We start from the raw sequence: 6,008 nt of genomic DNA on the forward strand, positions 1-6,008 counted from the left end.
CAGCGACTTCTTCCTCTTTCTTCAGATGAAGAAATCGCTACGTGACACGCATTTCAAGAATGACATTGTCGTGATTTTAGATATATAATGTTTCCAGGGCAGACAAAATGCATTCGTTTCCATCCAAGGTCTCCGCCAAGTCTTCCATCGCTGAGATAAATGTCACATTGAAGCACACGTACGTAGAGAAGGACCAGTACCACGACCAAGTTTCATGGCGCTAACTGATTTTTCGACGTGATAGTCACAGGTTTATGAATGCTCCTCACATTATACAAAGTGTTAGTAGTTTCTCGAAAATTCTGAATTATTAATCTTCGCGTATTATAAGTTGTTAAACATGTTTCGTAATGTTAATTGTTACATAGCTTACGTACGTTGATGTAGTTTAAATGAAGGTCAATTCTTGCTGCTGTTTTGTTTGAGGCAAAACAGATTACCGGAGCAAGACGTGCTTGCTCGTAACTCGTTTTCCTTCACTAGGTCAACATGGCAATCCTTCATGCTTTGCTTCGCCGCGGAAATACAATGGGAAGCGAGTACTGAGGCGCCATGTTTATCATTCCTTTGTCATTTCCTTGTTTACCCTCTGTGTATACTAACCGAGCAGTGTGTCAATCGCACTTACTCGCCAGCTAAATATACTTATCAAATTGTCGCATAAATTTTCGTTTCATCATAGCCTCGCAACTTTTTCTACCGCATATATAGTATCACAGCATTCACATGATGGCACGTGTTACAAGTAGTGACAATCGACAGCTACCTGTTCCAAGTTTAATTTACAATGTTCATTTTACAACCTCTTGATGACGTGACCCAATACTTATAGCAGTCTATTTGTAGCAGTTTTTACTTCATTGAAAACATTCTGCCTCAAACTGAACTTGAACAAACTTTTTATTCCCACCTTCACACTTTTGCTTTACATAGAGCATATTTTATTTCATACCATTGTATTTTATCGAGTCTGAAGTTTTCGCAATCTGTTACGAATTACGTTCTACTCTGTACTTCTCTCTCAATATTGCTTTGTGTATTTTACAACACTCAAAAGTAGTGCTGATTATTGCATTTTTTCATTTTCAGATTTTGATGCCTGCGGCTTTGCAAGACATAGTGTTGTTTCGCGCAAATAGCCGTTCCGCTAAGTATCGTTTCTCGAAAATGAATATTCTTATTGACTGTAACCAATCACTTTCACTTACTCATTTGTTTTCAGTGCACGTTATTTGTCTTACCGTACAGAAACACGGTTGCAGATTTTGATTGCTTCACGGCTCGGGACCGTTGCTACTTAATATTAACTTTTTAATATTCTTTCTCTCTTCGTGTGTACATCTCTGTTCGTAAGTGATTATGTCCGGTAGCAACTCCTTTCTCCCGTATAGCGTCTGTTATTTGATCCTAACATGTCCTATCTTCATTCCCGGCGGGGTCAGGGATTTTCTCTGCCTGGTAATGACTGGGTGTTGTGTGAAGTCCTTAGGTTAGTTGGGTTTAAGTAGTTCTAAGTTCTAGATGTTAAGTCCCATAGTGCTCAGAGCCATTTGTCCTATCTTAAACACAGAACCGATCGAGTATTCTTGCGGAAGATTCACTCAATCGGCGAATGCATGGTGCAATAAAGCGCGAACATCATCCGTAATGGGTAAGCGATCACCGGCTCGTCTTCATACTATTATAGCAGCAGAACAGCTGTCCGTCGTTTGCATTCGAATCTGAATGGACATCCTAAATTCAGGTGACTTCCGTATTAACGGAGCAACCGAAAGTGGAGTGTTAACGTAGAAATACGGTTGGAATAAGCAAGAAAGCACTCTGTCATCAGGTCACAAGTGGCCCATCGGGACCATCCGACCGCCGTGTCATCCTCAGATGAGAATGCAGAGAAGGAGGGACGTGTGGTCAGCACACCGCTCTCCCAGTCGTTATGATAGGTTTCTTGGACCGGGGCCGCTACTGTTCGATCGAGTAGCTCCTCAATTGGCATCACGAGGCTAAGTGCACCCCGAAAAATGGCAACGGCACATGGCGGCCCGGATGGTCACCCATCCAAGTGCCGGCCACGCCCGACAGCACTTAACTTCGGTGATCTGACGGGAACCGGTGTATCCACTGCAGCAAAGCCGTTTCCCACAGTTGGAATAATCACCTTTAATTCAATAAGGTTGTAGCAGCCGAACATGGAGTGTTAATGCATAAATGTGACTGTAATAACAAGCTTTAGCAAAGTAATACCGTAGCCTAGTTTGAAGTTTCTGTAAAAGTACAGATTATTTTTTTAAAACCTTATACTTTGCTCGTCGTCTTCAGGCAGAGATAACGTGTAGGGAATTGTCGAAAATTTGTTTCATGACGGCTATGTTACTCGGCTGACTATCCGGGGAAATTTAATGGGCGAAAAATGTGGAGGGAGCATGCAGTCTAAAGTAGACAATTTACATTACATAAAATTAAATTTTAAGTAGAATGCAGCCTCTCTATTGTCGTAGGCATCTGTTGCTGAGCGCCATTAAACGACAAAATAATGTAATTGTATGACAAGGTTTCATTCAATCAAGAAAAAATTTGCAAAATAGTGGTAAAATTAAAGTTAATTAAATTAATGTAACCTAAGTCAAAGCGCAGAACACATTCACGAGGAACAGAATACATGAAAACGTGATTTTATAAAAACTGTGTTCTTCTGTAGGAGCTGTAGAAATGTATTAGAAGAACGTTGAGACTGATATGATACATCCATTGTTAACACGATGCGTAATTTCGCTGACCGGTAATACAGCAAGCACATCCTTATCCTTCTTGTTTACTGCTGGTGATAGTGTCTGCGACTGGCCTAGGAAATGTCTTTTTGCAAAATATCCGTTCCCAGTGTGACAAGCTTCTTAGGAATTTGAGAAGGATAACAAATATTTGGACGCCTCTCAGAAGTATAGCAAATATGTCGATCCAACCCATCCATGCAACTGAATTGTTTGTTGTTGAAGACGTTGTCCCACGTGATGACACACGAATGGTAGACACTTGTTCTCTTGTAGTATAAAATCATAACATATAGGACCGAGAATAGGAGGTATTATAGCACCAGGAAGTCGTCTCCATACATCAACGGTCACAGTTCGACGTGCAAAGTTACACAGGTATCCGCGCCTAACCACGGATAAATGACACCAATACAGAGACTGCTTCGTAGGAATGCTTATCTTTCTGGGACAATTTACAGAATTTAACGGCATCGGTCTTCTCGCCAATACAAAACAGTCTCTAGGCACCACAGTCTGGAACCGCGGGACAGCTACGGTCGCAGGTTCGAATCCTGCCTCGGGCATGGATGTGTGTGATGTCCTTGGGTTAGTTAGGTTTAAGTAGTTCTAAGTTCTAGGGGACTGATGACCTGAGAAGTTAAGTCCCATAGTGCTCAGATCCATTTGAACCATTTGAACCAATACAAAACAGTCTTCCTGTCATTGTCATTATCTGCACAGAAACTCATCCACGAAGTGAGTTGATGTTTAGGAAATTGTTCGACGGACGATCTGGAGTAATTAGAATTCCTTTCATACAACCGCTGGTGTGGGCTGCATTGCTAGGTACGACGCACAGTTCTGAGTCAATTCAGTCAACATTAGTCGTGCAGAAGTGTCAGTTCGGAGTGCTTGACTTCACACAAACTGTTCCACTTAATGGCGGTATTCTGTCAGCAGGAGGGAACAGGTGATTTTGTTTTAAAATGTTGCCGGCCGGTGTGGCCGTGCGGTTATAAGCGCTTCAGTTTGGAACCGCGTGACCGCTACGGTCGCAGGTTCGAATCCTGCGTCGGGCATGGATGTGTGTGATGTCCTTAGGTTAGTTAGGTTTAAGTAGTTCTGAGTTCTAGGGGACTGATGACCTCAGCAGTTAAGTCCCATAGTGCTCAGAGCCATTTTTTTGTTTTATAATTTTACGAACAAAATACAGTCTAGATCAAATATTTATTGTAGTATAATGACTGGCTTAGACCGAATTAGGTCACCTTCAGATTGAATACTCGAATAAATAAAAACGAAATTATTAATTGCTCAGATCACCTTTATTAAAGTAATAAATGAAAGAAGCGTAAAGCTAAATGTACTAACCACCTAAAACATCTGGTGGATGATAACTATAAAAACTGAGAAACCATCAAAAATTACGTAATTACACAGGATGGACCAGGAGTGGAACAAAATAAATGGAGTTTGGCCCAGGTCATGCAACAGGGCTACGAGAAGCTAGATGTTCCTTCTGCGATATTGCTGAGAGACTTGGCAGAAATGTAGCCACTGTACATGATTGCTGACAGCAGTGGTCTAGAGAATGTACGGTAGCAAATAGACCGGGCTTATGACCGCCACGTGACACTATCGACACGGAAGAGAGTCGCGTTCGGCGTATGGTATCGAACTGCATCTACAGCAGCAATTTGAGCAGCAGTTGGCACCACAGTGATACAACGAACTGTTACAAAACAGTTATTTCAAGGACACCTCCGAGCCAGTCGCCCTGCGTCGTGCTTTCCACCGGCCCCAAACCACCGCCATTTACGGCTTGAGTGGTTTCAAGCTCATTGGTGGGCAGGGCGAAGGTCTGCTGTGTTTTCTAATGAAAGCTGGTTCTGTCTCGGTGCCAGTGATGGCCGTGTGTTGTTTAGAGGGAGGCTAATTGACAGCCTGCAGCTAACCTTCTGCATGCTAAACTCACTGGACACAGACCTGGAGCTAAGGTCTGCGGTGAGATTTCGTGTGACAACAGGAGCACTCTCACGATTATCCCACGCACTCTGACTACAAACTTATACTTCACTCTGGTGATTCGACCTGTTGTGCTGCAATTCATGAACAGCATTCCAGGGGGTGTTTTCCAACAGGATAAAGCTAACCCACATACCACTTTTGTAACCCAACACGCTCTACACAGTGTCGAGATGCTGCCTTGGTCTGCTTGATCAACGGATCAGTGTCCAGTCGAGCACATATGGTATATCATCAGATGGCATCTCCAGTGTCACCTACCAGCATTAACCGTCCGTGTATTGGCCGACCAAGTGCAACAGGCATGGAACTCATCCCATAAGCTGACACCCGCACCTGAACAAAACAATGCATGCGCATTTGCATGCTTGCATTCAACATTCTGGCTGTTACACTGACTGTTAATGTATCAGCATTTCACATTTACAATGGCTTATCTCGCGCATGCATTAACCTCTGATCTTGCAAAGCTAATCAGTTAAAAATGTTACTTAGACAAATGTGATCCCGAAATTTCATTGCTCTAGATTAATTATTTTTTGATGTTGAGATTTGTTTCCGTTAGTGTATTTGTAAGAAAAGAAATGAAATATAAAGTAGAAGCAAAATCAGTTGTAGGAAATTTGAATTCAAGACTTAGGTTTGTCATCTATGGAAAATTGCACTCTGTATGTGAAGGAAGTCGCACACAAAACGGCAGTGAGAGCAGTTGTAGAATATTGGAACAGTGTTTGCAGTATTTATCTCGATTTTGAAGCTCACTCCTGTGTCCTATTTAAGTTAATCCTTGAGAAAACACATTTTTTTCTTCGTTTTATCCACATATGTTATGTTTCTCTGAAGTGACAGCATTGTCATTCCATTTTTTTTTACTTTCTTTAGATTAAATAACAGGGAAATCGCTCTTAATTGTACGCTGATATATAATTTAAGTTGTTCAAAAATGGTTCAAATGGCTCTGAGCACTATGCGACTTAACTTCTGAGGTCATCAGTCACCTAGAACTTAGAACTACTTAAACCTAACTAACCTAAGGACATCACACACATCCATGCCCGAGGCAGGATTCGAACCTGCGACCGTAGCGGTCACGCGGTTCCAGACTGAAGCGCCTTTAACCGCACGGCCACACCGGCCGGCATTTAGGTTAAGGCAAGTGTTAACAAATCTTGAAAAAAGACAAAAATGTTTTTATATGCGTTGTTGACACATACTGTGATTTTGTGACTCCTAGTA

At 42.0% G+C, this 6,008-nt stretch overlaps 1 pseudogene; it reads right to left on the reverse strand.

Annotated features, from left to right (window-relative positions):
* Window positions 1–2,019: 2,019 nt before the first annotated feature.
* Window positions 2,020–2,137, reverse strand: LOC124790872 (annotated as a pseudogene).
* Window positions 2,138–6,008: the final 3,871 nt, after the last annotated feature.

Source organism: Schistocerca piceifrons, chromosome 3 (genome assembly GCF_021461385.2).
Source record: "Schistocerca piceifrons isolate TAMUIC-IGC-003096 chromosome 3, iqSchPice1.1, whole genome shotgun sequence".
Classification (NCBI taxonomy): Eukaryota; Metazoa; Arthropoda; class Insecta; order Orthoptera; family Acrididae; genus Schistocerca; species Schistocerca piceifrons.